General features: G+C 45.1%; 1 long non-coding RNA gene across 1 annotated transcript; it reads right to left on the reverse strand.

Annotated features, from left to right (window-relative positions):
• Positions 1-5,647: 5,647 nt before the first annotated feature.
• LOC142728945 (uncharacterized) lies at positions 5,648-8,091 on the reverse strand. The gene is made up of 3 exons (XR_012877880.1): positions 8,029-8,091; positions 7,062-7,220; positions 5,648-6,086 (listed from the first exon to the last, which is right to left on the reverse strand). It is a non-coding gene; the product is annotated as an uncharacterized LOC142728945 (long non-coding RNA).
• Between the last annotated feature and the right edge of the window lie 1,528 nt (positions 8,092-9,619).

Raw genomic sequence — 9,619 nt, forward strand, 5'->3', positions numbered from 1 at the left:
GGTGTTACACATATATTGTAATTGACAGATTTTGACATGATATTGATCACTTTTTAGCCCAACGTTTAGTTGATCTGTCCCAATCTCCACAGTAAAGTGTCCATAGGTCTCCACTAGACCGACAGGGGTAAAAATAAAGTGTCCTTTTGGCCTAAGTCAGGCTGGTATACGTTATTCCATACAACGGAATCCCTCAAGAAATTTACAATGCGTGGTATATGTTTTTAAGCATGGAAGACTATGGGTGACGTATACCACTATATAGTATACGTCACAGGCCTCCGTTTCATGTATACGTCATAGGATTTACAATAGATTTTCATGACATGTATATGTTAAATTGATCCGTCGATGGGAGTCAGATGCCTGTGACAGATGCCTAACCGTGTCATCCCTCACCTATAGGCTATTATGGCATCCGTTTAACGTATATGTCTTGAAAGGGGTCATGAGAGATAATGACGCATACATTTAACGTACGCTATTGTAGTCTATGCTTGGCAGATGCCACTGTTTAGTATCGGTCACTGTCTATGTTTAACGTATATGTCGGGAGCTGTTCCTGGCATATACATTAAGTGGAGGCTAAAAACGTGATGTGATGGGGACTTATAGACTTTTCTAGACTGATATTCGTTGGAAACACAGTAAAATGTGACTTCTCGTGATCTAGTCCCCTGCAGGCCGTCTTCATCTCCGATAAAGGAGTTTCTAAGTACATTCTTTTCTCTGACAATTAGCTGAAACAAAATAAAACATAATACTGTCCTCACTGTATGTCTTATATTCCCTGTATACAGTCCTCACTATATGTCTTATATTCCCTGTATACAGTCCTCACTATATGTCTTATATTCCCTGTATATTGTCCTCACTATATGTACTAAATTCCCAGTATCCTGTCCTCACTGTATCTCCTATATTCCCTGTATACTGTCCTCACTACATGTACTATATTCCCAGTATACTTTCCTCACTGTATCTCCTATATTCACTGTATACTGTACTCACTATATGTATTTTTGCCATGTATACTGTCCTCACTATACATACTAAATTCCCACTATCCTGTCCCCACTGTATGTCCTATATTTCCAGTATATTGTTCTTACTGTATGTACTATATTCTCTGTATATTCTCCTCACTGTATATAGTATAATCTCTGTATATTATCCTTACTGTATGTTCTATATTCCCAGTATACTGTCCTCCCTGGATGTCCTATATTCCCTGTATACTTTCCTCACACTATGTACTTTTTTCCCAGTATACTGTCCTCACTGTATGTATTATATTCCCTGTATACTGTCCTCACTATATGTATTATATTCCCTGTATACTGTCCTCACTATATGTATTATATTCCCAGTATACTGTCCTCCCTGGATGTCCTATATTCCTTGTATACTTTCCTCACGCTATGTACTTTTCTCCCAGTATACTGTCCTCGCTATATGTATTATATTCCCAGTATACTGTCCTCACTATATGTAGTAAATTCGCAGTATCCTGTCCCCACTGTATGTCCTATATTGCCTCTATACTGTCCTCACTACATGTACTATATTCCCAGTATTCTGTCCTCACTGTATGTCCTATATTCCCTGTATACTAGGCTCATTGTATGTCCTATATTCCCTGTATGCTGTCCTTACTGTATGTACTATATACTCTGTATATTATATTCTCTGTATGTCTTATATACCCTATATACTGTCCTCACTATATGTACCATATTCTCTGTATACTGTCCTCACTGTATGTCCTATATTCCCAGTATACTGTCCTCACTATATGTACTATATTCTCTGTATACTGTCCTCACTGTATGTCCTATACTCCCAGTATACTGTCCTCACTATATGTACTATATTTCCAGTATACTGTCCTCACTATATGTACTATATGCCTGTATACTGTCCTTACTGTATGTCCTATATACTTTGTATATTGCCCCCACTGTATGTCCTATATTCCCTGTATACTGTCCTCACGCTATGTACTTTTTCCCAGTATACTGTCCTCACTGTATGTCTTATATTCTCCGTATATTGTCCTCACTGTATGTCTTATATTCCCTGTATTCTGTCCTCACTGTATGTCCTATATTCCCTGTATACTGTCCTCACTACATGTACTATATTCCCAGTATACTTTCCTCACAGTATGTCCTACATTTTCTGTATACTATCCTCACTGTATGTCCTATATTCCCAGTATACTGTCCTCACTGTATGTCCTATATTCCCTGTATACTAGGCTCATTGTATGTCCTATATTCCCAGCATACTGTCCTCACTGTATGTCCTATATTCCCTGTATACTAGGCATATTGTATGTCCTATATTCCATGTATATTGTCCTCACTGTATGTCCTATATTCCCTGTATACTGTCCTCACTGTATGTCCTTAATACTGTCCTCACTATATGTATTATACTCCCAGTATACTTTCCTCACAGTATGTCCTACATTTTCTGTATACTATCCTCACTGTATGTCCTATATTCCCAGTATACTGTCCTCACTGTATGTCCTATATTCCCTGTATACTAGGCTCATTGCATGTCCTATATTCCCAGCATACTGTCCTCATTGTATGTCCTATATTCCATGTATATTGTCCTCATTTAATGTCCTATATGCCTTGTATACTGTCCTCACTGTATGTCCTATATTCCCTGTATATTGTCCTCACTGTATGTACTATATTATACTCCCAGTATATTGTCCTCATTTAATGTCCTATATGCCTTGTATACTGTCCTCACTGTATGTCTTATATTCCCTGTATACTAGCCTCATCGTATGTCCTATATTCCCTGTATACAGTCCTCACTATATGTACTATATTCCCTGTATACTGTTCTCACTATATGTACTATATTCCCTGTATACTGTCCTCACTGTATGTCCTATATTCCCTGTATACTGTTCTCACTGTCTGTCCTACATTCCCTGTATACAGTCCTCACTATATGTACTATATTCCCTGTATAATGTCCTCACTGTATGTCCTATATTCCCTGTATACTGTTCTCACTGTCTATCCGAGGGGTCTCAAACTCGGCCGGGTAAGTGGGCCGCATATAGAAAAAATGGGAAGTTGACGGGCCGCATTACTTTCAAATTTGATACAATACAAAATTGTCAATCAATTAGTTATTTGATCTACTATAACACTATATTACTATCATAATAATACTACATTACTATAATAATAGTACATTACTATAATAATAATACTACATTACTATAATAATACCGCTAGGTTTAAAATTTTTAGATATTTCTCCACGTGCTTATTTCAACAATTCAGTTTTCCAGTTTGTTTGGCAGACACATGTCAAGATTGGGCAGTCCCTTTTTAGACCGTGCCACAGTGCCCTCTGTAGATAATGCCACAGTGCCCTCTGTAGATAATGCCACAGTGCCCTCTGTAGATAATGCCACAGTGCCCTCTGTAGATAACGCCACAGTGCCCTCTGTAGATAACGCCACAGTGCCCTCTGTAGATAACGCCACAGTGCCCTCTGTAGATAACGCCACAGTGCCCTCTGTAGATAACGCCACAGTGCCCTCTGTAGATAACGCCACAGTGCCCTCTGTAGATAACGCCACAGTGCCCTCTGTAGATAACGCCACAGTGCCCTCTGTAGATAACGTCACAGTGCCCTCTGTAGATAACGCCACAGTGCCCTCTGTAGATAACGCCACAGTGCCCTCTGTAGATAACGCCACAGTGCCCTCTGTAGATAACGCCACAGTGCCCTCTGTAGATAACGCCACAGTGCCCTCTGTAGATAACGCCACAGTGCCGTCTGTAGATAACGCCACAGTGCCGTCTGTAGATAACGCCACAGTGCCGTCTGTAGATAACGCCACAGTGCCGTCTGTAGATACTGGACAGCGATGTCAGAGGCTTCCCCAGAGTCCCGGAGCAGAGCCTATACTAGCGTTTTGCCCGGGACTCCAGCTCTGGGGAAGCCCCAGACATACTAACGCTCTGCCCGGGACTCTGCATATATGGACAGCGATGTCAGGGAATTCCGCAGAGTCCCGGAGCAGAGGCTATACTAGCGCTCTGCGTGGGACTCTGGCTTTGGGGAAGCCCCAGACATCGCTGTCCATATGTGGACATCGATGTCAGGGAATTCCACAGAATCCCAGAGCAGAGCCTGCACTAGCGGCTCTGTGTCCCACGGGCCGCAGATGACAGCGTCAGGGGCCACATGCGGGCCGCTTGCTTGAAACCCCTGCTTTAGAGGGTAATTTATTTATTTTTTAACTTAAAAATAAACCTTTGTTTTACATCCCCTTAGGGGACTTGACCCAGCAATCATTGCATCGCTTGCATGATACTATTGCACTACTAATGTACTGAAGTATATCGTGATCCCTGCCGGAGGCAAGTCTTAATAGGAGTGCAGAGATGGCAGACCTGGGGCCCCTCATTAGGGCCCCAGGTTGCCATGCCAATCATCGGCAGCCTGCGATCACGCCGTTGAGTTGGGCGATGGACTATTAGAGGGGGTCACCCCTGTTCTTAACACCTCAGATGCCACAGTCGCTATTGTGAGCCCAGAGCTAAGCAAAGCTGGACAGAGGGCGGTCATGATGGTTCTGGGCCTGCAAGGGGTCAAGTAGAGGGGCATTGTGATTATAGATTGGTGGGTGGGTTTAAGTTAGGAACGTTACTGGGGGGCTGGGGGTATTGGGGGTGGAGTTAGGGAATATATATATATATATATATAGGTAGTAGGCAAGGAAGCCATTTTATGGCTTGAAAAAGTTTGTGAGGAGGTGTGTGCAGCCAGTGTCAGGGTAGCCATCAGTTTTTGTGTCAGTTTAGGGCCTAGACTATAGATGGAGGGCTTAGAGCAGTTGCTGGAGAGGATTAGGGTACAGGCAGTGGAGAAGGGGCTAGGGTGGGTGCAGGAGCAGTTAGGGGCCCTTGTGGGTGTCCCCCCAGGGCTCTGCTTTCCAGGCCGCCTGAGCGCCTCAGCCCTACATCGCCGGTTCCACGGCGCAGACGGAGTGTGACCCCCCCCTTACCTGCTGTGGAGGTTCCGGAGGCCGGGAGCAGTGGCGTGGACGGTCCGAGGCCGGTGGGAGAGATGGCGGCAGTTTCCGGTGTGTGGGTGAGGGCAGCAGGAAGGAGCGGTCGGGCCCCTGGCATCCAGAGCAGCGTGCGGTGGGCAGTCGGCCTGTGTGACCGCAGTCGAATGAAGAGGCCGATAGAGCAACATGGGCCCGGTCGGCAAGAAAGGCTTCCTTCATTGGCGGTTCAGCAGACGGAGGCGTCTTCTTCTGCCTCCAGCGCGGCAAGCTCACCTGGAGAGCCCGCCTGGAGCTCTTCCAGGGGACCCGAGGCAGGTCAGGATGGTGCGGCTGCAGGGGTGAGTGTTCATGGCGCTCCCGCGGTGCCATCTGCTGGATGGGAGGCATGAGACAATATTACACCAGAGGCGTAGCTAGGTTCTCCAGTACCCGGGGCAAAGATTCAGTTTGGCGCCCCCCCCCCCAACCTCTTTCCCGACATCTCCTTCCCCCTCGCAATGTTTGTTTTCTCTACCAGTCGACGTGTCATTTATTTTCCACATTTCTTTTTATGTAACTCGAGCATAAAAACATTTGTACATTTTACAAGCAATATAGTTCTATACACAACACCAGAATAGTGCTCAGTACATAAATACAGCCCCAGAACCAAGCTCAGTACATATATAAAGCACCAGCACAAATACAGCTCAATTTAGTGGAACCCCTGACGTATAGGTTCACACTAAATTGTTTCCAGCTCCCAGCATGGTCCGAACAATGGTAAGGATATGGGAGATGCTGTTTCACAAAAAAAAAAAAATCACACCACCCATCATCTCGCTGCAAATCATACAGTGACTACAGTGCTGATTAGAGGCAGAATGAACATTTACATTAAGTGACTCGCCGGTGACGTCTCAGATTCTAGATCTTTTTCTCCATCCGGTCCAGACCTCTATGATGACTTCTCCCGGCCACAACCCATTTCTGCAGTTTGCTTCTCAGATGTCTTCAGCTTCTCACTTTTCCTACATTTCTACACCTATAAACAAAGATAAAGTTCTCATTATACCACACACTACGCCCCTAAATATAATAGCGCCATACACTGCACCTCTAATTATAATAGCACCATACACCATGTCCCACACACACACACTGTGCCCCCTGTAGATGGTGCCTGCCATAGAGCACCCTGTAGATAGTGCCCCCCATAGAGCCCCCTGTAGATAGTGCCCCCATATAGCCCACCTCTGTATAGTGTCCCACATATAGCTCCCCCTATAGTGCTCTACAGATAGCCCACCCCTGTATATAGTGCTCCACGTATAGCCCAACCCTGTATATAGCCCCCCTGTAGATATAGCCCACCCCTGTATATAGTGCTCCACAGATAGCCCCCTGTAGATATAGCCTCCTGTAGATATAGCCCACCCTGTGTATAGTGCTCCACAGATAGCCCACACCAGTATATAGCCCCCCCTGTAGATAAATCCACACCCGTAGATAATGCCACACACTTTTTTATTACGATAAAATAACAAACTATTCAAACTCACCTTAATCCCGTTCCCACGCCGTCCGGCAGCAATGGAGACCTGCTCTCTTCTGCGCAGGTCTCCTGGGGTTGAACGCTTCTCTGCCAATCAGCGCCTTTCAACGATGCAAGCGGCGCAAAGTATCGAGCAGCTTCACTTGTAGAAAGGCGCTGGCTGAATGGCCGGCAGTGGTGGATTAAGTAGACCATAGGCCATGGGCTGTTCCACAAACTTGGGCCCCCCTTCCCTACCGCCGCTCTGCCGTGTCTATAGTGAACACCACCTTTTTGTGTGAGCATTGACAAATGGTTGTTACGATTCCCCTTGTTAAAGGGCTGTGTCCCTACATACTGACAGTCTCCAACCATCGCTGACAGTATCACACGGTGTAGGGACACCTCCTTCTGACAATGGGAATGGTAACACGCATTTGTCTATTAGCTCTGGGTACACAGAAATATGTAGAATACAAGAATTACCTGCAACAGACATGTCAGGAGAGGAGATCCCCTATAGATCCAGTGACGTCTTCTCTGATGGGTGCCGTTTTCTTTTCTTCTCCATCTGGCACAGACCGTTATGGCGACTTCTCCTGATTAGACATCTTTGCCCATCACTTCTGCAGCCATTTCCAGCCCCTATAGAAACACACAAATTTAGACACCAAGGCCCAGGACCATACATTAAAGGGGTGGTGCGGGCACAGACCGTTTTTTATACTGATGACCTATCCACGTGCCTGGACAACCCCTTTTACTCATACTAATAAAATTGGACCACAGACTAGATTATAGAATACCTACAGACCCCAGACCTTCTAAGCTATTGCAGTCCCCAGACCAGACCCCCTAAACAAATACAGACCCCCATCACAAGCACCCTGAATAAATACAGACCTCAGACCGGACCCCTAAATACGGACACCAGACCTGACCCCCTACACTAATAATAACCCCAGACCTGACTCCCTTAATACAGACCTCAGACCAGACCCCCTAAACTAATACAGACCCCTAAATAAAAACCCCAAAACTAATACAGACCCCTAAATACAGACCCCATAAACAAATACAGATCACACCCCCAAATACAGACCCCCTAAATACCGACACAGACCTCAAACTAAAACAGACCCCCTAAATACCGACCCCAGATCACTTAAACTAACACAGACCCCTAAATATACAGACCCTAAATCCCTTAATCTGATACAGACCCCAGACCAGACCCCCTAAATACAGACCCCTTAAACTAATAGACACCAAACCTCCTAAATACAGTCCCCAAACCAGGCCCCCTAAATACAGACCCCACACCAGACCCCCTAAATACAGACCCCACACCAGCCCCCCTAAATACAGACCCCACACCAGACCCCTAAATACAGTCCCCACACCAGACCCCTAAATACAGTCCCATTAAACAAATCAATCCCCTTATACTTACATAGTCAGTCTTCTCTGTGGATTCGCTGTTGCTGCTGAAGTCCTGCGGTCATGTGACCAGCAGGTCTCTAAGCAATAGTAAGAACTTCAGAGATGAGGTCATGTGACCAGCAGGTCTCTAAGCAATAGTAAGAACTTCAGAGATGAGGTCATGTGACCAGCAGGTCTCTAAGCAATAGTAAGAACTTCAGAGATGAGGTCATGTGACCTTATGTCTAAAGGTCCTTTTGCAGGACATACACAATGCTGTTTCATCGCGTTTTTTTGCCGCGATTTGCGGCAAAATCGCGTCAAAACTACAATGTACCATGATAATCCGCCATTGATGGCCGGGCACATGCCCCCCCCCCCCCCTGCCATCCCCAGCTACGCTCCTGATTACACCCTGTAGTAAAAAAAACGCTTTGTGAAAAAAAAAGCTCATGTCACTTCCTTTTTGGAGCCGTTTTTCATTGTGTCAATAAAACAGCTTAAAAAAACATCCGCATTTTACAGCCGATTTTACTTTAGCGTGTGAACATACCCTCAGAGTAAACACTGTTGATTTTCGAAAACTGATTTAATTGCGTATTATAGTAACCGCAGAGTGGATGAAATTTTAACAAATATGCTGAGAAACCGTTTCATAAATTGACCTGCGGTGCGTTTTTTTAATCCGCATCCTGTCACTTTATGCTGCGGAATCGCTGCTCTTCTCTTTCAGGTTTTTTCCATTGAATTTAATGGGGGGTAAAACTCGCAACAAATAGGCAAATGTTGTGATTTTTGCAATGGAAAAGCTGCGATTCCGCCTGCAAAAATCACGAATCTGAAAAAAGTGTTTATTTTTCTAGCATTATTTCCGCAGTGGAGATTCCAAACGAAAAACTGCACCACAATTCTGTGCAGTTTTTCTGGCGAAATTCCCTGCGGCTCCCATGGCGGATACGCTGTGTACTTTTACGCAGCGTATCCCCCCTGTGTGCCCTTACCCTATACGTTACATACATCCACTATTCAGGAGGGGAGGCCTCGCAGCAATTCATTAATAATGTGAGAGGCCAATGTGGTTACTGTTGTGATACCGCCATAAATAGGGAAACCGCCGCTTATCTTCTATCAATCACATTATCTCCCCCGTCCAGTATGATGAAGACACTAACAGAACATTAAAACGTGGATATTGGGCGAATCTTTATCTTTACAATTAACTCGCTGACAGAAATAAAAAGACTTAAAGCGCTGCCGTTTCAAAGAAACCAAATCACCCCATAAGGCCCCATGCACATGACCGTATTTTTGTCCACACGTAAATACTGGCATAAATACGGGTCCTTGGTCACACGTATTCAACCCGTATTCCACCCGTATTTACGGGCACGTTTTTGGCTGCAAAATTGCACTGCACTAATCGGCAGCCCCTTCTCTCTATCAGTGCAGGATAGAGAGAAGGTACAGCCCTTTCCGTAATAAAAGTAAAAGAAATTCATACTTACTTGGCCGTTGTCTTGGTGACGCGTCCCTTTCTTGACATCCAGTCCGACCTCCCTGGATGACGCGGCAGTCCATGTGACCACTGCAGCCAGTTACTGCCGATCGTTTAACTCTTTCAG

The sequence above is a fragment of the Rhinoderma darwinii genome, unplaced genomic scaffold (genome assembly GCF_050947455.1).
Source record: "Rhinoderma darwinii isolate aRhiDar2 unplaced genomic scaffold, aRhiDar2.hap1 Scaffold_70, whole genome shotgun sequence".
Classification (NCBI taxonomy): domain Eukaryota; kingdom Metazoa; phylum Chordata; class Amphibia; order Anura; family Rhinodermatidae; genus Rhinoderma; species Rhinoderma darwinii.